Source organism: Poecile atricapillus, chromosome Z, assembly GCF_030490865.1.
Source record: "Poecile atricapillus isolate bPoeAtr1 chromosome Z, bPoeAtr1.hap1, whole genome shotgun sequence".
Classification (NCBI taxonomy): Eukaryota; Metazoa; Chordata; class Aves; order Passeriformes; family Paridae; genus Poecile; species Poecile atricapillus.
Window position 1 is genome coordinate 18,060,930 of NC_081289.1, and position 23,077 is coordinate 18,084,006.

General features: G+C 42.4%; 1 protein-coding gene across 1 annotated transcript in view; it reads left to right on the top strand.

Annotated features, from left to right (window-relative positions):
• LOC131573058 (transmembrane protein 178B) overlaps positions 1-23,077 on the top strand; it is a 215,153-nt gene that overhangs the window by 131,603 nt on the left and 60,473 nt on the right. The window lies entirely within an intron of this gene.

Here is a 23,077-nt window from a genome sequence, read left to right on the forward strand (position 1 = left end):
TTGAGACAGAAAGATTTACAAACAGAAGGTGTGAACAGTAGGGTACATGGCTGTAGATATTGAAAGCTGCTTGAGAAGCTGCCCCAGGAAAGTGCTAAAAAGATGTACCATTTTATCCCTATATGGAAGAGGTGCCAAAAAGGCATACCTGATGCATACAATTTTGGATAGGCATGGGTATAAAAATTACCTATCAAGAGGCTTTTTGATGTGAAATTTAATTTTGGCCTAAACTATGCTTTTGTTCTTGTTTTCAGCATTTTCTTACAAGAATGTATCTCTGCTTACAAATTATTAACCAAAACCTAGATCACATAAACAAACTTTGGATCCAAACCTTAATTTTCAAATTTTTCAAATTTTTTCATAGAAGTTTGCATAACTCGTAGAAGTTTTTGATGAGAAGAATCCAAATCTTTTGTAGTTAGAAGTGTCCATAGGAAAGAAACCCAAGCAAACCGTGTTTCAGCCAACTGAAAGGTTGAAGAGCTTGGAGGCTGAAGAAGTCAGTGAAGAGCTTTGCCTTGACCTGAGCAATGTGTCTGTGCGCACCGTGGTTTTGGGAACTTCTGAAGTCTTGGTGTATGGAGGAACTGCCCAGGCTGTGTCAGTAGACTCTGCATATGTTGCTGAGCTGTGAAAAAAATCAGTGTCTTCTCAAGCTGCCATTTCAAACCTTCTGCATCACTGACATGCCAGTCTAGGCAGCAGCCTCTGGGAAAATGTGCATGAATATTCCCATTTGGTCTTCATCATGGTAACCAAGACATTGAAAGACAGCAAGAGAAAATGTTGTGGCCTTTGTCCCCTTTGCTGTCTTCCTTTTTCCTTTTCTATCTAGAACAGAGTTTGTAGGACTAACCAACAATGTCAGGCCAGGATATGGAGATTTTATATGGTTGTTATCAAGGGGCTTAGTTTGAGAGCCTCCCGACTCAGCACATTCTCAAATGTAAAAGTCTGGAATCAGACTCAACCAAGACTTATTTTCGAAGCTCAAGGTACAGAGGCTTTTAATACTGTTAAATGTTCTCTGTTTGATCCTTAGAGCTCGCAAGGACGTATCTGGGCATACAGAATTTGTGTTACCCTCGTCCTCCCACAGGTTTTTGGGATCAAGAGTGCTTGGGAGGGAGAGAAAGGCTGGATGGAGCCTTCATCTCCCAAGGTTTTGAGATGGAACTTCAGCCCAAGAGAATGTTCTCTGTATCAATTTAGTTGTTTTGATAAGTGTGTCTGAGTATTATTCTTTGAGGTTTTGTAAAACTTTGTTTTTTCAGTGCCTTTTCTCTGTTGAGTATGCAGCTGGGAGCAGCAGAGAGAACAGGATGCACTGCAGTTACAATCATAACCCACCTCTGTGTGCTGTGGTTTGAATTTAGGTGCATTTCTGTATCTTGTGGTGGTACATAGAGTGTGTTTTCTGCACACACATTTCTCTGACAGTGTGGGTTCTGCAGACCTGGGCAGGAACTCAGAGCTTCATGCCTGGTTTGATGCGTTTGCAGTTTCTGCCAGCAGTCTGTAGTAAACTATGACAGTGCTGTGAATAAACCCAGCACACAGAGGGCCTGTCCACTCCTATATCCATCACTTGCTACCTTCCAATATACTGATGGCTTGCCTGGCATTTTACCTGGGTGAGGGGAGTCTTCCTGTAACCTGAGACATTCAGGGACTGTACCAGCTTAAGAAAGTCCAGCTGTAGAACTGCTTGCTGGTGTTAGCCTACTGCTTCAGACAAGCAGGCTGGTATGGTTCCAGGCAGCTCCAACCTGCTTGGAGTAGTAAATCATTGCTATGATAGGCAAATGTAGTAAGAGTTGGTAGACCTTGATCCCCCTAACTTTTTACATGCCTATAGACATGCAGGCCCATTCCCATCACTTTTCTCACCAGAACTGTTAGGAGTAACCAAGGCTGAATAGGAATTAGCATTCTGTTAGAAGTTTGCCATGCTTCCCAAGGGCACAGACACAAGCCATGTTGGTGGAGCCTCCCAGACTGCCTCTGGTTTGAGGATGAAGAAAGTAATCCTGCCAATTGCTGAACATCTTTCAGGAGAGCTTGCCTCTCATCTTCTGTTCACAGTTCTGAGAGGGCTCAAGTGTTTTCAGGAGACACTCTGCAGCTTGTAGAATGAGGCACAGGAGAAGGCTGTCTGTCAATCTGGTCCTGTCCTCAAGCAAGAAAACAGTTTAAAAACAATAGGCTGTGTCTGAGTTTTCTTGTTTCCATTTGTAGATATAAATAAATGTATGTTCAGATGATTGTGATTGTGAGTGGCGGATGAGAAACACTCAAATTCCTGGATTTTAATACTGTTACTTTATCAGGAGAGTGAAAGAAGCAATGAAGCCTGTTAAAAGGGAATATCTTGGCTGCTTATTTTGCTTCATAAATATTCATAAACACCCCCTCTCCTTTCTTTGCCCTTTGACTGCTTCTATTAACTGGGAGCCATTAGCTGTGGATGAGGCTTGAACCTCATAAAACATTTTGTGGTCATCAGATGCATTATTGGAAGAATTTGCAGACACAGATACTCTTGACATTCACATCTGTTCCATCTAATTATTCCTAAATTGAAATCGTAAGCCTGTCTTTGTGACAATGCAATATATTTCTGTGGAGTTGATTGCATTATTAGAAGCAGTGGTTTACAGCTTCAGCCAGGGAACGAGTGAGACATAGATGAAATTTCAGTTTTTCTTTGCAGTATTCCTAGTAGTATCCAAAAAGCTTGAGAGAGCATGTATGATGTACATGAAGCCTATGTATCATGTAAAAAAAAGTTATTTTTTATGTTAATATTTTATTTAGAAAGTCAGAAGGCAGTAGTAGAGAACTTGTTGCTTGAATAAGGGGTGAATATTTCAATAGAAAGTATTGGTAGTAGAAAGGACTGAGTATGCACTATGGGGAAGGTCGAGGTTTTGAAGTAGCTCCATGCTTGGAGATTCCCAGGGAGGTCTGCCAGACAGTGCAGTCTTCACGCCCTTGGTGTGGCCCAGGAGCCTTCTCAGAGGAGACTGCACCAGTGTCCAGGATTCCACGTTCTGGGTGGCCAAGTGGTCATGAGAAGGGCAGGGACACAGCCATAAGAATTTAAGTTATGTGGATCTTTGGTGGAAAAAGCAGTCATTTGAATCACTAGATATGTTTTTTCCTTTTTCTCCTCTGTCCCACTGCCCTTCCCCCACCCCTTTCAGTGTGGGTTTTTTTCTGTAACTCCTTTTTTTATTTTGGTATGTCTCTATGGCCTGATAAGTAGTACCTGCTGTAAAGATTGCTTTTGTGAGGTAAATGTCTGTCCAAAGGGAACCAGATGAAATCAGCAGCATATTTCACAAAGGAAAAGCCAGCTAGATGACTGGTAAATGCTAACAAATTTTGATCAGCTCTTGACTAGAGAAGAAACTCCAAATTGGAGGTGAACATTTTCTTAAATGGCACATTATTTTATTGTGGTCTCACTTTCTTTGCATCCATTCTTTGCTTCACTCCCAGACTGTAGGGTGGACCTCCAAAATGGGACATGTCATCCCATAATGTTGAGAATAGGTGGAAACTGTTGTTGTTTTTGTTATGGCAGATTGGTTTGGGGATTTAAGGATGAAGGAATAAAATGACCAGCTGCTTGGCTGAAAGGAAGATGCAGTCTCTGTCTCATTAACAAAAAAATTAAAAATTTGTTTATTTATTGCAATTATTTACAGACTGCCAATTCACTGCCATATTTTAATTTTTATTCTCTACGCACAAAGCCACCCACCCCACTGCAAATATGTTATAGAAAAGCTTCAAATTACAGGATGTCTAATTAGAAAGCTTTGAGGAAAAGATGACAAAGAATCATTCACCATGGAGACAGAACTTGCTTGCTGGTTTATAGCCAGCTAAACAATGCCGGAGACTCTGATAAGCTATTTCTGGGGAGAGTAGGAGTTAGCCTGTGTGAAAAGCAGGGAGCTGGGATGCAGCATGTTATGGAAGAGTCCCTCTTCTAGAAGGACCAGAGACAAGGATACGTGAATAGAGTGGTAAATACACTGGCTGCATCTTAAATCTGTTTCATAAGCTGATGTTGTGCCTGATTCAGACCTCTTAATACAGCAAAACCCCCACTCTGCTTTCAGTGACTGTTGTTAGGTCACAAGTAGAACAAATCTGTGGTTTCTCTTAGAGCTGGTCATTGGAGGTGATCTGGAGACTACAGGTCTGAATGTAGCTTATAAGAGTACCAGATTTATACAGGACACCGATTAAGGAGGATTTTTAACTTCAGCTGAGAAATCCAAATGTTTGTTCTTTATTTGTATTCTCTCAGCCCTGTGGAATTGGCCAGAAAAAAGATATTTGGTTCAGGGCTATTTTTACATGTGAGATGTTTGTCACTAGCAGCAAATTTGGCGTGATAGGCAGCCTCTGCGTAAGGCTGTCTGGGGACAAGAATAGCAGAAAGCGCAGCAGATGAAGACTGAGGTGCACTGTCAAGAGTGATCTGTTATTACGTGTAAAGAAATTGCATGGTGCATGACTGGATCAAGCACATAGCGTAAGCTTCTCTAGCCATTCCACAGATATGTTATTCTGAAGGTTTCAGACTGTTTTAGCAGAAGAGCTTCCAAATTCTTTCATATTCTTTGCATTTCAAGAACTATGTAGTGACTCCTGTTCACAGCTTTGTGAGCTGTGGGCATGCAGGTTGTCATCACCAGAGGATGTCACGCGTGACAGCGTTACACCCAAAGCAGCATCACATCAGCTCTGCACATGAGGTGTCAGATCCACTGTGCCAGACCACTCCGCTTTCCTCAAAGGCAAGGGAGGCAGGGACACTTTTACTTCCAATTTGGTTTAGGCCATGTTCAAGCTCATGACCAATCTGACCAACCAAGACCAGCCTTGGTGCCAAAACCCCTGAATCAGCCAAAAAATTAAAAAATAAAATATTAATAATAAAAAACAAAATCAAACTTTGTTGAGAATATACCTACCCTCTTGAGAGAGGGAGAAAATTTGTCAGCAAATCTGACAAAGCTCCTACTGTGAAGACATTTGGGGTCTAAATTTATACCTTTGTGCTCAAAGTACATGTCTGCTACTTTAGAAGTATGTTTTGATTTGCATTTAGAAGTGATCACCAAGCTTTAACTGAGATCAGAAGTCACTGAGAGTTAGTTCAGAGGATTCCTCTGAGAACAAGATGAAATTTGGGTTTTGTTTCAAGTAAGGGATTGTGGTGGATTAACCAGCCGGAAATTAAACTCCAAATAAGCCACTCCTCTTCCCCCCACCTCCTTTGGCAAGAGAGGGACAATGGCACAGACTATGGGTTGAGATAACAATTTACTGAAAGACAGCAGCAATGGAATGAGAAACACACAGTAGCAACAGCAATATTAATATCAAAAGTATACATAAAGAGAAGCTGCTTCACCCACACCTTGATCACTTGGACCACCTCATGAAAATGTGAGAGAAGTGGGATATACATATTTCCCAAGAAAACTTTGCTGACATGTATCATGCAGGAAAAAAGGACATCTTCTCTTAACATACTAAGACAAAGTTGACTTTGCTTCTGGCTTTTGATGCAGAGCTGCGATTTCATCAAAAAAGTCATCAAAAGGAAGCAGCTGGCAGAGGTCACTAGGAACTTCTCAGCAGCATAAGCAAAATGGGATATTTTCATTCCCACGCAAGTGAATGTGAGATAATTTATATCTGTGTGCACTGCTGAGTTTTCTTAAGTTTTGGAGCTTTTTGATATTCAGAAGTCAAAGTATGCAAAAGTATGCGTGAACTGTATTTGTTGAGGCTCCTTCAAGTGTTCTTACATGCAACCTTCTCTTCCTGCACCTGTATTCAGCAGCCCGTAGCTGGCTCCTACCATGCCTTCAGAGAGTGATGCACTGAGATTATGCAATTTAGAGCAGGCAGCATGGGATAAGTGATCAAAGAACCTGATCTTGAAATTAAAATTCCCCAGCTGGGGTGCTTGTTCATAAGGAGACTGCAGAAGTGCTAAACCCAAGCCATGGTTGCTGGTGGTAGTCTCTAGGTTTGCATCTTGAGCGTGAGAGGGAGGCATTGCATTTGACAAGGATGCCACGTTTGACAAACAGCAGTATGTACATGCTGAGATGGAAGATCAACACAAAGGGAAAATGAGGGTTTAAATAGACAAAAGTTTTTTCAAGCAGAACTACAGTCTAAAATTTGTGAGGAAAAAAATAGTGTGTTTCTTCTGTGTGATTAGGGTGGCCCATTAACAGGGGTTCTGGATATTTGAAACTAGAAAGCAATAGTGGGTAATATACGACTCTGCCAGTGCTTTTTGGTCAAGAAGTCCCTCCAGGATTAGTGGTCATACCATCAAATCAATGGCAATGGTGATCTACTGAGCTGATTAAGATATGAGCTTTCTTTTCAGCACCTCTTCCCTTCCTGAAAATCCTTCAGGTGTTGGCAAGGCAGAGCCTGTTCCAGCTGTGTGGGCAGGATGCTGCTCCCTCCTCAGGCCAAACCTAAACTCACCCTAGGAGAGGTGGACAGTGTCAGAGGACAGTCTCTAGGCTGAAATTTCTCCCTCTCCAAGCTCACAACAGATTAAAAATTTGCTGTGTTTGTCCATGTTTCTGGCTGGGTGTACAGTATTCTCTAGAAGAAAAACACTTGAGCCAGTAATTAAACATGTCAGCTCTTTATCCAGGAGAGTATTATATTAAATTATGAACAGTAAATATTTTTGGAGGGTAGAATTCTGAAGGGAACTTATTGATTTATGGCAAAGGGCCAAGTTGCTGATGGGTTTGGCAGACGTGTTCAGCATGCAGGGCCAGCCTGGGATGGTGTGTGCTCAGGAGACACAGGGAGCCAGGCATATTGGCACAGAGGGAGGCGGCCCTGCGCTCTGCAACTCTCTCTCCTTCTCGCAAGTACGCAGACAAATTGTGAGCACTCCCTGGCTTTCTCTAGGCCTGTTGAATCGATAATGGCGATTTAGGAGTGCTTTATCAGCACTACTGTCTCAGCTGTTCTTGTAAATGGCAACATTAGCAGGACTACCCAGCCATAGCAATCGAGGGTTGCAGTGAGGTGAGGGCGGAGGAAAGTGTCAGCAATATGGATGGCCTTGCCAGTACTGTCAAGGACTGGAGGTGATAAACAGGCAGCTAGAGATGTCATTTCAGGTCCCCAGGGAGAGCAGGGTCAGACATTCATCATATCTCTTTATTCCGTGGGGAAATGCTTTATGTGAGACAATACACGGTATACATCTGTACGTTACCTTCTGTGAAGACTGATACGTGCGCTGGGCTTTTTGATGTGTTTGGGCCCTCAGTGCTCCTCAGAAATGCTTTACATCCCTGTGCACTGTCAGATGTGCCTTTGTCATCTACAATGTAAATAGGAAGCAATCTCGAGGGAGTAATGCTATAGTAGCAGAGAATGGGTTAGGTAACCTGAAGAGATTTCTTACTTGTAATGCCTTTCTTTGATTCCCTGGGGATTATTTGCACGTGCATGTTTTAGCAAAGGGTGCAGGACCCTTGCATGGCATTATAGCAATGTAATGCACGTGGCTGTGGCTCACACAGCATGGTGCTAACTCACAGCTATGCCATCACAGCAGTGACTACAGGTGTGTGCATGGAGGAAGGAATAGGCAGGAGTGAAAATGTATTATGGAGTAAGCACAGTGAACATTTGCTGTCATTATTTACTGCTTGTTAAAGTAAGGTGTATGTTTCAGAAGTGGGAATGTGTGTCAGATATGCCCAAGTCTGTGCTTGTAGATGCCTGAGTTGTAGGTAAAAAATTGTGTGTAAAATTTGCATATTTACGCTATGCTTTGTGTGTCTTTGTGTATTCTTGTTTTTCAAATATAAGAATATTGTGGATTTATTGAAGAAATTATGCATACAGGTGTATTTTTATTGTAAAATATAGAGAAATATAAGTGTAGTCTCCTAAGGCCATTTTCTTTTCCGCTGGGAAGTCGATAATGTTTGTGATAGTTCCTCAAAGGAAGTGAAAGATCCGGTGTAGTGCAGGGTATGGCATTATGTTCTCTGCAGGGAGCCATCAGTTCATTAGTTAAAGATGGCTCTTCATTTGGCAGTATAAGGTCATTCCATGTGTAAGTGATGAAAGTCCATTTCACTCATAAAAATTTTAATTTAAAGTGCCCAGTGCCTCTCCTCAGCTGGAAAAGAGCTATCACAGGATCTTTCTGCAGCTATCATAAGGAAAAAATTAATCAAGGCAAGCAAAATGTTTTATATACTGTCCCTTTTGTGGTTATCATGTGTCTCCAAGGGTGCTCCTCACTTGAAATGTTCAGAGATTTGGTGCAACATCCTGCTGTTTTTTGCAATATTTTTTAATTTTGACATAACTAAGGTGAAGTTTCACAAAGACGGTTCCTTTGAAGAGTTTGCTAGTATTGCCTGCTTGTGGTTGAAAAGAAAAACAACAATAACAAAATAAGCTTGAAAGGTAATGGATGCAAATATGTAGCATGTTTCACTTTCAAAAATAAATGATGGCTGGATATGCAATCTGTCCAAAGTTTGGATGCCCAAATACCAGTCTGCAGCGGTAAAGAAACATGCATGAAAATTCTGAAGTTTGGAGCACAGCATGAAATTTTCATTTCATGAAGTTTGAGCTGTTGCCTTGCAGAGCATGTCCTGTTCTCCCATCTCACAGCATAACAGTGTATGGCTTACCGAGCATCTTTTTCCAAAATAATTGCTGAAATCCTTTCTGCGGTTTGATTGAACATTCTTGGATGCTGCCAAACAACCCAGATAAGATTTGCATTTCCACTCTTCCACAGCACAGTAGGCGAGTGAGTCTTGAGGTTCCATTTAATCTGCTGACTCCACTGAAGTCATGCCAGGTTAGGCCAGCTGTGAAAATTTGGCCCCAGGTCACTAATGAGAGCTCTATCTCTGGAGCACCAGCCTTGCAGTGGTCTTCTGGACACTGTTGGCACTTCTCTAATGCAAAAAAACATTAAAAAAAAATTGATTATGATACAGTTAAATCCTCTTTAATTTGAAAGTGATTATAATCAGTGGAGAAAATCCTGTTAATTAGGCAATTATGTACTCCACTTCTCTTCCAGTCTCTCTCTTTCTTCATTCTCCACCTTGTTTTCTACTTTGAAAATCAGAAGAACAGACATATTATTCTTGGCTTCTAATTCTAAATTCATCTCCTGGGTCAACCTCATTCCAGTCAGTGCACCTCTCCCTTCAGCAGCAGGATGATTTAAAACCTCCACCATACCACTGTGATTATTTAAAAGTGAAAGGTGATGGTGTGTGTGTTTGTGTGCATTCCTGTCTTTCAGTACACCCTCTCAGGACATCTCAAGTGTCTCTTACAATAAAACCTCCCAAGGTAAATTGACATTTGTTTCTATTAGGGCTTGAGGATGCTTATGAGTGAAAGCTTTACTGACCAAACATCCAAGGTTTTGCTGTTCTGGAGGCTATTAACTGGTGTGCTGGATGTCAGTCAAAATCCACAGATGTGAAAAGGTGTACCTCAGTAAAGCTGTATAGGGAAGGAATAAGGTCCTGTCAGCTCATCAGAATCCTTCTCATCCTTTGTGCTCCCTTTCATCCCACCTTGGCTTTGTTTGATTTTGGTTATCTTGAGGAAACAAAGCTATGTTGTACTTTCTCTGGCAGAAGCACAGTGCTTCCCCAAACATGAAAACCCATGCTAGCTCTGGGGTTGTCTGTCTTTAATACTGTAAAGGTAACCCTAGGGATTCATGCAGTGGTGACCTCTGGGCTAAGCAAATATTGGTTTTTAAAAGTTCTCCAATATATTCTTGCATTCTCTGCCATGAGGGTTGCTTGTGAAACAGAGACCAGATGGGCAATCAAAATTAGTAGTTATGCTTTGAAGGCTATCAGGGGAGTACTGAATGGGAGATGGAAGTTTATCATCAATATAAATAGGTGCAAGGTTGGGAAGAGAGAAGGGAAGGGAGTGGGGGGAGTCTGTAATAGCTCAGCATTAGGGCTGTCAACCCTTCCCCATGCCAGAAGTGGAATGACGCACGGAAGTGGAACAGGAGTGGGTCGAGTGAGTGAAGATGGAAAGGAAGCAAGGGGGAGGCAGGTGGAAGATGAGGAAGACTACATGGGACCTGAGGAAGTAGAGTAGGCGTGGTTGTGACATGTGAAAACAAGTTTGGGAGTGGTTGGGATGAGTGGGAAGGGCCCACAGCCACCACATTTGTACTTCTGACAGTCTTCTTCTTTCTGGCGTTGGAGAGCAGCGTCCTCTATGAGGCACATCTGAAGGTAATGAGAGGATGGAGAGAGGCAGCTGGTGGCACCTCCCAGCCTGGACAGAGGACAGAAGACATTTCAGAAGCATTTAAATGCTTTGCTCTCCAGCAAGGAACCAGACTGCAGGATACCTTCAGATACCACACTTCTTGGCAGCAGAGCCTCACACATCATGCGTGGTGACAGTGTTAAAAATGTTTGTCTCACAGTTTTTAGTCTCCAGCTGCCCAGGGGTGGTTCCCCATCATGCAGATGGGTGACACTTTGTTGGCCTGAAGCGCTCCTGACTCCCAGCAGCAACACCAGCTCCTGCTGCCCACCCCTGCAATGGAAGCAAGGATTGAGGGTGGAACAGCAAACAGCTTGGCCTTGGAGCCAAAGCAGATGTAGACACAGCTCCTGGTGCTAGACTCATCTAAGATTTGCAAGAGGCTGTGGTAGGGATTGAGAGGGCTGGTAAATTTATAAAATATGAGGTGAGAAGGAAAGCAAGGAGAAAGGGTGCAGTTTAGCCATCCTTCTCTCTTTCAGGACTCTTTCAGATTAAGAAAGATGTTGAGTATGGATGCTGAAAGCAGGCAGGGAGCACAGAGTCTGTGTGAAACTAAACACAACTTTCTCTCTGGCCTGAGAAATCATAAGGAGGAATTCAAACAGTCCTTGGAGAAAGACAACAACCTTTGCAGGTGTTGTTTGGATCCTTGTTGTTTACTTGTGAGAAACAGTCAAGGGGTGATGTTCCAGTTGTACAATGATGGTGATGTGTTGGTTTAATGACCAATGAGAGTTTTACCTCTCGGACCTTCTCGGACCTGTCTATAAAAGAAGATCTGGAATAATAAAATGGGCTCTCTTGTATAACCCATCTAGAGAGTCTATGTCACACTGCTTTGCCGTTCCTAATATAGTGCAGCAGTTGAGCACCACTCAGTACAGGGTGATATGTTTTGCGTGTAGGACTAATTTTGTTCCCTTATGTTTATATTCATGAGTGCCCTGTGGTAACAGATGTGTTCAGAAAACACTGAGCCATTTAACAATTTATCTTTATGTCTCTGTAGCCTTACAAAAAGCTTATTGTCAAACTCAAAGAAATCAGAAAAATAATTGGGAGAATTTTTAGCTCCAGATAAAAAAAATCAGTGAAAATGGTTCATTTCTGTCTTCAAAGTGATTTTGATTTTGGCTAATGCTTTCTTTCTGAGTATTGTCCAAGTAGCCCAGTGAAAGTCTCTGCTCTCCACTGCACTACTGACTTGTCTGTGGAATAGGTTTTCTGGTGGTGCTTTTGCTCTTTAACCAGGTATCTGAAACATTTTAAGTAGAAGAAATGCAGAGGGAGAGTAGAGAGTAAAAAATTTCTCAAGTCAATTTGGATGATGTCAGTTGAGCTTCCTGGGTTTTCAAATAAGATATTTAAGGAACAAGGCAACAAACAACAATGCAGCAATTACTAATGGCTCGGTGGTGCAGCCCCTGCTTTTATTCATCAGTCCAGTGTGGGGGCTGCTCCCACAGCGTGTCTCATGACATGTGTGTCCAACCATCTGGGCTGGAGGCCTCTGTCCCAGCCTGCCTTTCTGCTGGCATGTCTGTGTCCCAAGCATCCTGACCCACATGCAATATGGCTCATCAGGCTGTCTGGAGAGACAACTGAAAGGAAAACACATTTTTTTCTGTTGTTTTCCGAGGAAAGACAAATGTGACAGGTTGGCCCCCACCCCAGTGCACAAAAGAGAAAAAAACAATCACAAATGAGGCTGGCAGTGGAAAGGAAGGAAGACAGTAGATTTTCTTGCTTCCCTGAAAGCTGGGCTCCTTTTGACCCCTGGTTGAATTCATCTGTGTTGGAGCCGGCAGGAGAAGGATGCTTCTGCTGGGCTGCTGTTGCCATGGAGACCAGCAGAGACAAGAGAGGCAAAAGACTGCCAGAGACGACTTCGGAATTAAAAACAGGGTATTCCTGCTCTTCATGCTCCCATATCCCAATTCCCACTGGTTTCTGCTCTTCATGGGCTGTGGGTGTAGTAGCTTTGATGGAAGGGGGGGAAGTCGCTCTTTACTTATCTCACAAAATGGTTATTCTCACACCTTTCACAACTCAACAAAACAAATACAGCACTTGTTTTTATGTTTTTTTTTTGTACCACACATGGTCAGAAAAAAAAGAAAAAAGAAAAAGTAAAAAAGAGTAAAAATAATGAAAATACTAAAAGGGAAATATCATCATTTTAATTCGATCTATCAGTTTCAGCTCCAGTGGGTGGGTGGAGGTGGGTGAGAACTGAATTTCTAATTTCTCTCCATCAAAAATAAGTGTTTGGATCAGGAACTGACAATGTCTGTTACCTGTGTCTTCTTGTCGGATGTGTTTGGGGAAAGAAGAGGGAAGGAGGCGGAACAGATTCATCCTTTTCTCTAGATTTCCAGCTAGAAATTTTCTAGAAGTGTTCAGTGTGATTTGGGTTGTTTGGCTTATTTGGGTTTTAACCACACATATTTTTTGTATATAATTGTATTTGGTGCCATCAGGGTTAGGAGGAACTAGGAGGTGCAAAAACAATACAAAAAAGGGCAAAGTGACTTTTCAGTGTTCTGTAAAAAGGTGGCTTTTAAAATTATTTTTCCATTTAGGCTTCTCTACTGTTAGACCTTTCTATGTTTACTCTTTTGCCACAGAATACTCCAGGTTTGCTCTTGGTGCTTGAATGCCACGGATGGGTGTAGAGACCCCATTACTGACTTGTGACCAGGGTCCCTCCAAATACCACACTCTGCCATCATTTCTTCAGTGTGCAGCTGAAAAGGATTTCTAGTCTCAGCCTTCAGCCCTCCTTAAGCTGCACTTTGCTGACAGCCAGGCCCAGGCTTCAGCCAAATGCCTCCTCCAAACCTGCTTCTCCTGTTTTGCTCTCCACAGTCACACATCTGTGAGAGATGGTAGCACACAGTGTGAATGTTGCATTAGTACACAATGTTTAAATCATTCTGTAGGCTCTAGCTCTAAAAGAGCAAGGAGAGAAGAAAATTGCTGTACAAGAAGGTGAAATATAGAAGGTCAGAAAAAGAAGTCTTCAAAGTCTTGCTCTTTTTACCATTCCCTGAAATTACTCTAATTTTCCTCTTTCACCAGTTTTGATGAGACTAGCTCCAGCCCTAACAAAATTTGGGTTGAGAAAGATTTCCTTGATCTGTTTCAGATCTTTATTTTGCATTCCTATTTTGCCTTTTCCTACCCATCCCTGGGAGTCCCACCCTTCTTTCAGAAGCTCTCTGTGGCAGGTGGTGGTGGGGAGATAATCAGGAGTAGTGACATTTGGTGTCTAATCCTCCCCAAGGCCTTCCTCTGAGCTTTGCTGTCCAGTAGCACTGGAGAACATTTGTTATCTCCCAGGCTTGGGGCCCAAGCAGGAAATAAGTAATTTTTAAGAGACAGACATGAATTTGTTGTTGACATCTGTTCTTGTTTTAATGAGGAGAATTAGAAAGAAGGAAGACTGGTTTGAGATGGAATTAAGCTAACCTTTTCTTCAGCAGGAGATCCCATTACAAGTCCTTCCAAAGACACCAATGAGCCTTTAGTAAAAAGAAATTATTGATACATCAATAAAAATCCAAAAAGCAGTTAAACACTAGTCTCCTTTCCACTCCAATATCCTGCCTTTTTTTCTGCCTAGGTTAGTCAGTAATTCCTCCTGACTGACATGAGCAGTTTTCTTCTCTGGTGAATCACAAATATAATTTTTCCACCTTGACTCACTCACTTCTTTGAAATGCAGGTCTTTCTCTGGATTCTTCACAGAGGTCCTTCTATAACTGTTTCTATGTAATAAAGACTGACCAAGGAAGGAGATTGATGTCTGATGTGAAAATTCAATCACTGGCCTTCGATGATCTATTAAATCAGCCTGTGATGTCTCCTGATCTGCCTCTTGCTGGAAAGAGCCCTTGCAGCACTGCAATTGCTTGCTGCCTCCATTAGTTTGTAAATAACCTGTACATTTGGAGGTCAGTTTGGCATGATGGTCTCTGGCTCTGCAGGTGTCCTGCACTGCTGAGCCCATTTGATTTTTGATTTTTGAAGGCTGTAAGTCAGAAAGAATAATTGATAGAAGACTTTAGAAAAAAAAGTTTCTCTCCACTTTTTTGACCTTCCAAATGGGAAGTGTGGCAGTGAAACAATGAGTCCCTGCTCTACCCTTGCACCTTCACTCGCCTCTTTTGTTCTTTCTTTTGTCCTTTCCTTTCTCTAAAATGTAAAAAGCTGTCATCCACAGATAGGCTACTGAGTTTTACTCATGACTGTGAAATAAACAGCTTTGGGTAGCAGCTATGGAACAGTTACCTTTCCCGTGCTGATGAGCTTGACTTTTTTCTCCTTTCTAAAAGATAAACTCTTCCTTTACTTCAGTGTCACATTTACTCTGGTCTTCCACTTCCAAGACAAGTTTGGACTTAGCTTTGTGGTTGGTGGGTGTCTATTGGGGTCTGTCAGCACGGATGGAGCAGTTTGGGAAGGCTCCCATTTTACCTTGTGAGCTCAGTGGCTGAGAGGGCCTTGACTCATGATGCAGAGTGAACATGTGGAAAGGTGTTTCCTGGCTTGCTGGTTAGCCAGGATTTGGATGTAGGGACAGCCTGAACTCAGAAAGGTTATTGAGGCATGATGTTGTGTGTGTGGGCCACCTCACCTCCACCAGGAGTGCAGCCACTTGGGTCTCTGGGGTGTTCTTGTGCTTGGGGGTAGTGGGGAAGAGAGCAGTGTTAGGAGAGTTATTCTGCATGGATCTTGTGGATCAAGCTGGTTTTAGAAGCTTCAGACCCACTGGGGCTCCACATGCAGCCAGCACTTGGAGACATGAAAAGTCTCTGTCTGGCATAACCCAACCTGTCTCCCATTACTTCTTCTAATAGTGGAACATGGATTGTAGTTCAACTTCCATGAGGGTTCATAGACATTGAGTGTCCTTGTCACCAGGTAGGGATGAAAGGCTTTTCTTCTGTGGCAAGTACATCATGACTGTATTTAGCTCTCATTAAATTAGCACAGGAGCAGAGGTGATACCACTGATATGCTACCTCATGGTACACAGATGAAAGGCTCTATTGCAAAGACATTAAATCTCTCAAGAAATTTTACTTGCAGTAACTGCTTCTGTGCTCCACTCCTAGATCTTGAGGAGAAATTGCCATTCACATTGGATAAGGGTGTGTGTTTGTGAAATGTATTGATGGGGGTTTTTTTTGGCAGATAATTAAATTATCAAACTCATTGTGTTCAGTTAAAGTGTTAATTCAGGTTCCCAGAGGCCAATGTCCTGACTTACAGGGCTGTCTCTTTTCTGTAAATAGTTGTTGATGAAAATTCCACACTAAAATCTGTCTTCAAAGAAATATAGTTCTCAGCTTGTATTGATACATTTAACTTGTCAAGTAAACAGGATGCATTGAATGAAAAATAGTTAGAGGCTGTTTTTTAGTGGCTGTGTCGTGCCATGAGAAATAACTTCCTTTCTGCTTGTGATGTCTCCTGAAAAACTACTAGAAATATGGAAACCCCCATGATATTAATCCTGAAGATCTGAAAATGGCTGTACTGCAAAAGTAAAGTGGTTAACTTTTAGGATTCTCCATGTGGTTCAAAAAGCCCTTTGCCTGTATAGTATCAGGTTTATTTATTCTTTCTGAACAAAATATTGATAAGATGAATTTTGAAACTACACATTATGTATTTGCACCAGTGCATATAGGACAGAATTTGCTCTGCTATTTCTCCCACCCTCCTGCTTTCACTAGGTTGCCAATTAGGGCTAATTATAAGGGGCTGACTCACCACTCCATTATGGCTCAGGTTTGTGCCAGTGTAGCTGCCATTGGAATGAATCAATCTGCATGGCTGCATCAGCCTTGCCCTTTTCCTCCTACCTCCTACCCAACTCTTTTTTCTTCATTTTTAGATGCCACATGCCTTCCTTCTCTCCTTCTACCTGAGTCACCTGCCACATTTGACTCTCCACCTGTGGTCTCTGTTTGCCTTCTTTGCAGGAATTCAGCATTTTGCTGCTTCGTCTAAGTTGCAGTCATTTGTCATTATTTTTGCAAGACTATCATGACAATATTTTTTCAGGTTCTAGGAGAGAGCTGTGCAGGTGATAGGATGGAAATTACCCACCTTGGATCAGTCCCTACTGAGCCCCCCTCAGAGGGCAAACCAGAGAAATCTCACAGTGGAAAGCTAAAAACTTTTCTTATTTCACCCTCAGTCTTTCAGGATATTTTCAAAGAACCTTGCCTTGCATAGCATCCTCTCATGTTTCCTTTTGATATTCTCACTTCATGCCTCATATTTTATTCTACCTTCATATCAAGGCTCATTCTGAGCTGCCATCACAGTAGCTGGAGAGCTGACACCACAGGCCAGTATTTGCTGTTTTGATTGTGGATTTTAGGTCACAAAGGTATGTTAACAGCATTGGGTAGTAGGCCTGCTGCTTTCTGAGATGTAGAACCTTAAGGAAGCTTCTCACATGGGATCAGGATGTCTTCAGGATGGCAGAAGAAAGGGGCAGGATGTACTGCCTCTCTGCCTTGGCTCTTTTGGGGCTGATTATTAGGGCTGCAAGATGAGCATGAAAAGTGAAGCTGCTCATGGTTTCTTTGGCACAGTCAAAACAGGAAAACTTTTTATTTCAGTTATATAAATATAAGGCAAGAGGAGAGCATAGAAGGCAGCATGAAAGTGCTGTATCACCTATCTACCACCATAGGAAGCACCCAGTGTTATATGCTCATCCAGACACTCAAATTAGAGTGGAAATGGCATTCAGCCTCTTGTAATACACATCCTGTTGTGGCCCACTTCAGCTGGACTACCACAGGACTTGTTATTTGTCTTGGACAAGGTGTAATTCATAACATCAGCCCTTTCTCAGCTACTGCACTACAGGTCTTTTCAGTCTCCTTCACAACTGCAAACCATATTTTAATATAAAAAGGGTGGCTTGTGCACTTCTCCTTCCAATTTGCCGTCTTGCACAAACACCCCCAGACGTCGAAAAACACATTATTTCCCTGTGACATCAGTGACAACTGCCTACTGAGGAAAAAAGTAATTTTAAGAGGACATGTAATGTATTTTTAGGTGGGGAACTATGATCAGGCAGCTCTTTGCAAACAAACAGCTGGTGCTCAGCAAGACACACATGGTTTGTGGCGTGTCTCTGGAGAACCTGTGTGCTGGAGTTTGCCACCCTGTACAGTAGTGTCACAGCTGGAATTCAGTGGTTTTGGGAGACTCACTGAAAAGCCAGAAACAGAAGCAATATTCACTCCAGCACTGAAAAGTGGAGCACTGCAGTGCAAAGGGAGTCCCCAGGCCAGAGTCAGAAATGCAATGACTATTCTTAACCACTTAAACTCAGCAAGATCCAAGGGCCAGACTTAAGAGAAATCCCTGCACTGAAGGGTCTGATTCTCTTTTGTATTGGTCTGGCCTGAAAAAGAACCAGCTGTTTTGAGGTGGATACAGCTAAAATAGTCACGAGAAGAGTACTTGCTCTTCTAATTGCACTGATGTATCAGTGCTGACTGTATGTTGACAACTCCCTGATACTTCATTTAACAGTAATTCCAGGTATGGAAAACCACACACTGTATTTGTTTCCACACTCAAAAGCAAACCTGCTACAGAACTAGCTTGGGTGCTTTGACCAAGCTTATTGGTCTGTCCTGCCCAGTTCCTGTTACTCAGGGATGAGCCAGTACTTGGAGCTCCACAGACCCAGGAAAACAGGAAGGTGCTTGGTGGATATCCCACCCCTGGGCAGGATTTCCCAGAACAGCTGGGCTGGAAAATTGGCCTAGAAAGTGCATAGCGAGTCTTGGGAAAGTGGTTAAGACTGATCTCATCCAGCAGGGTGAACTTCTGTGCTTAAACATTTCTTGGCTGCTCCACTAGCAGACACATGTTCTGCATGGAAGAGGAGGGTCCTCTACACAGCTGACAGGGCAGTGGAAACCTTGTTTTGAGCTGTGCATGTAACAAATGGGTGCTGGGCACACACACCAGTTCTTGGTCTGGAGGCAGGACAGTGTGTTTGAGTCACAGCTACCCCTCCTGCCTGGATCTATATCAAGCCAGACAGAGCTAACTCACATCCCTGTGCTGTTGTCTGGTTTATTCACAAATCACAACATCTACTTGCAGGTAATTAAAGGGGACCAGGAAGAGGAGGGGCTGGAACTTCTTCCCCAGTGTGGTGTGGTTAGGGCATTTCCATAGCGTTGGTTCCTCCTGTAAGCAGGGAATACTGGATAGGGATCCTGACACTCATGCGTGAAGGTGAGGGAATTCCTATTCTTTGCAAAAAATTAATGATGGCATGTGTGGGTATAATATATGGCTATTCAGTGACTGGAAAATTGCTGATTTATACATTACTCTCTTGCAGTTGTGTACAAGAATAATTTCAGTTTGCTTTTTAGGCAGTTTACAAAGCACAGGATTGACCACTTATATACTGTCTTTTTCCCTGAGCAAGTCACCGTAACTAACCAGATTATCACTTTGTGATAAAATGTGTTTGCATAACTGGAAAACCAAGGTAGCTGTAAATGTGTTAATGTTTTATGAGAGCTAGGCCATGCTGGATCTTTTCAGTATTATCTAAAGAAAATCACAGACGTGGTCTTTGGAGTTTGCTTCATCCTAATAAGATACAGCAGGATGACTTCAATGAGACTTTTGAGAGCAATTTCCCAATCAGAGTCTTCAATCTCTGAAGACCTAAACTGAAATGATAAAAGCAATTGTTTTAATGCCCCCACAGGGTGTGATGCCGTTATGCTAATTTGCACCACAACGCCAAAGACCCTGCTTTAATGACAATTGTGTCTTCTTTAGACCAGTGCCTTAGTAGCTGCCTTTTAAGATATAGTGTATGGATGAGGGACTGGGGAGCAAGTCAAGCAAATTAGCTAGGTCAGCGTATCCTTGAATGGTTACCACTTCTCTTTGCACTCACAGCTGCAGAGGTGGGGGAACTTGGAAGAGGAGAAATAGTCAAAATGGAAAATTGAGTGCTACTTACATCCTTTACAAACTCCTTTTGGCATCCTGTCAGTGACAGAAGACTGATTTATTCCCTCATCTGCTTAACTCCAGGCAATATAATCATCACTGTAGTCATGATGTGTCAATGCCATCTTTATTTTTCATCATTTGCAGCAAGGAGACCATTGCCACTGACACCAACATCTTTCTGTTTTTCTCCTGCTTATTCCAACACACTGTGTTCAGAAGGCAGAATGTGGTGTTTGGGAGCCAGAGGAATTTGAGTTAGAGATCACAGAGATTATTCCACTCTGCTTCTAGGAGCCTTGAGTCCCAGTGGCAATCACAGCAGAGATTATGGTGACACTGGTGAAAACAGAGGCATTTTTTATTTTGTTGAAACTGGTGTAGCTTTTCTGGAATCAAATGGGAACTCTAATAAATTGTCTTTTTTGTTTTTTTTCCATTGCACCATCCACAATGCATGGGTAGGTGTACCCAGTTTTTCCACTGCCCAGTCTCTCCCGCTACTTCTGTAGAAGATGGGCTGGCAAGTTTTTGCAACCAAATAACTAGGATAAAGTTAAGTTGCTGGTTTGTAGGTACTTCCACCTCATATTTTAGGCACAAGGGACATAATCAAAAGGGAAGGACTACAGTCCATAGCCACCAAGTGCAGTTCAGAGCTATCTGGAGTAGTCAGGGTTATGATAAAGCTATAGATATATTTGGAGAATATTGTGCATGCCTCTGGAGCCTGGGTGTCCTTTAATACTCCCTTATTACACCATGAGCTGGTTTTTTGCCTCGTTGATGGACATGTCTGGACCAGGTCTTTAAAACACAGAAAGGCATGGAGCACTGCAGTGTGGATGTTGTTTAATCAGATTTTTTGAAGTGATTTCTTTTACTTCTTGTTTGTTTCAGTCTTTTTTTTAATGACATACCCTGCACTAGTTGATCTCAGTTCCTTTGCAAACAGACTGATGCTAGCAATGCTGAAGTGCAAATTGCTCTGTGTAGCATTTCTGCTGGCACTCTGAGCAGTATGACCATCCACTGAATTGCATGGGCAGGGAGAGAGACTATTATATTTGGTGTTGGCATGGCCAGTTGGGAGTACAAGCACACTGGCAAAGCAAAGGTTATAATGCTGATATCTAAGAGGCACTGGAAAAAGGCCTGAATCACATCTCTGCTGGCCTAGCAGGACTGCCTTGTGTGGAGGCAGAACCAGCTACACTTACAACTGTTCTGCCAGATGTTTGCATGTCTTGTTCTGCCCCAGAAGTTCTGCAGTCAGCCTAGGCTGTCTGCTCCCATGGTGAATGCCCACTGGAGACAGTTTCCTAAGGTCTAACCTGTGTCTTGCTCAGTACAATCAATTTAAACTTGTTTCTTGACCTATTCCCTGGCAACAAAGAGAACTGCTTGCCTTTCCACAGTTTCCTTTCATACTTCTCAAGACTGCTCTACCTCTTTTCAGCTTTCTAGAGACTAAACATCCTGGATTGCACTCAAACTCTGACCCTTTTAGTCAGGTTTTGCAGATGTTTGATCACTGCTGCTGTTTTCTTGTGTTACCTGTCTATGCACATGGTGGACTTCTATCTCTAAGACTGTTAGCACAGTGCTTTTTAACAGCATTATCTCATTTGAAATAAAAGATGTGAGGAAAGCAACAGCCTGACCCACAGCATCTGTCTGCTTCTGTTGAAGGCGTGAGGGTCATTACTGTCACTTAATGAATACTGGTTTTAACCCAGATTGCATCAGTCCCTCCTTGCTCACAGTGTTAATCATCAGAACAAGAGATAAACAAGGTCTCAAGTGAAAAAGCTTCTTGGCTCTGTTCATATGAACTCCTGGGAGATGATGATTTACCTTCTATATTGAGAACTGGGATCTGTGAAAGATGAAATAACATGAACAACAAAAGGATGCATTTGTAATTGCATAGTTGCCTCTTTCTATATAAGTGCATGTGGGAATACTGAGCCAGGCGGTCAGAAGAAAATAAAGGAAATCTTAGTAGTAGGGCCACTAGGTATATAAAGCTAATTAGTTTATAAAGGGGAGTGAAGGCTTCAAAACCAGAACCCAGAATAAAACAGTGGGGATTTGGGCCTTAACTGGGCTGTTGGTTTTTTCCTTTGTCTCCTTGGCAAATGTTTCCTGTTATTTGAGGTTGTGACTCCATAGCTTAATGCAAACAGCAGTGTTAATAAAAGGTGTTCCAATGTTTCTTTGCAGAGAATAAGCCTTTGCTGGAATTTGTCTGAGTGTGACCTATGGCTGGCTGTCCCTTGTCAGCCATATGCTACAGTTAGGAAGTGTTGTTATTTTGGAACTACCTAGGGAAAAGCTACATGAAAGCGACATGATTTAGGACAAGAGAATAGTGTTAGGGTAAAAGCTGGAGTAGGAATTCACTTAGAATTCAGGCTGCTTTAACAAAATGTTGCTTTCATACAGAAGGGTGCTGTGCCATACTCTGTGCATGTGTGGAAGCAGGGAGCAAGAGCTTGACTCATGGAGAGAAAGAAATAGAGGAGGAAATGAGGGAATTGGCACCCAGTGCCAGTTGTATTTCTGCTGCAACCTTCTGTTTTGCACTCAGAGGATTTTACAGTAGACAGGAATGTGCCCCACATGACACACAATAGCCACTAATGGGGAGAAAAAGAGAAGTTGAAAGGAAGAGAGAAAAGAAGAAATAATTGTTTCCCATTGTGGAAAGTGGGAATGATAAACTTACCTTCTCAGAAGTGGATTCAGTCTATGAAACAGTTCACTTGCAGGACAGATTTTATTCCTTACATGCATGGATGATTTCTGCCCCCTCATTGACCTGCTCTGCATGTTCCAGTTGACCATGTGTAGTGTTGGTGATAATGGTTGCATCCCAGGAAGCTGTAGGTTGTTTGGGAGGGGTACTCTGTGCTCACACATGAAGTTTTTTTACAGATCAGGAAGGTCCTCCTTATCTGGTGTAAGCTCAGTGCTTTTTCTCATGGGTTCAGCTCTGGTTTGTGAGGAGGTGGGAGCTGTCAACATCCAGTTCAAAAGGCACTATTGGCAGTGAGCTCTGCCATAGTAGAATTTGTTGCTCTGACAAGTTTGCTCACATGATCTGCTGGTCTGGGAGCAAACGGAAGTGGCTTAAAGGCAGAATCCCTTGGGTGAGTGTGGATAGATTCAATCTGATCAATTTTTATGTGTGGGAGTGCTAGCAGATCAATGCAGGGTACATGAGGCCAAGCTCCTCCATCATGGGAAGTCTGAAGGACGTCTGATTTCCTGGACTTGCACACCCATATATTGTAGCTGTCTCCCCTGACCTTCACCTTCAAGATAAACTTTCACTCTCCTGAGAGATGCAAGGAAGGGCAAAGCATTATTCTAATTTTGTTTCTGCTTTCTTTATCTCTTTCACCCCTTATCTTCCCCAGGGTTAAAAGGAGAACAGAAGGCATTTAAGAGATGGCTACTAACTAATTTTTGTAGGGTATTTTGTTCCTAAAATCCCTCCTTAGTTCCTGGCTTGATTACTTATTACTCAAGGGGGTGTTTTCCATTACTTATCATCTATGCCTTGAAGAGAGCTCACAGAAGCCTTGCTCAGTTTGTTTAACCTGGAAATAAATTGAAGTGACCCACCAAATCATTTTTGAAACAAAACAATATTTTAAAATTAAAC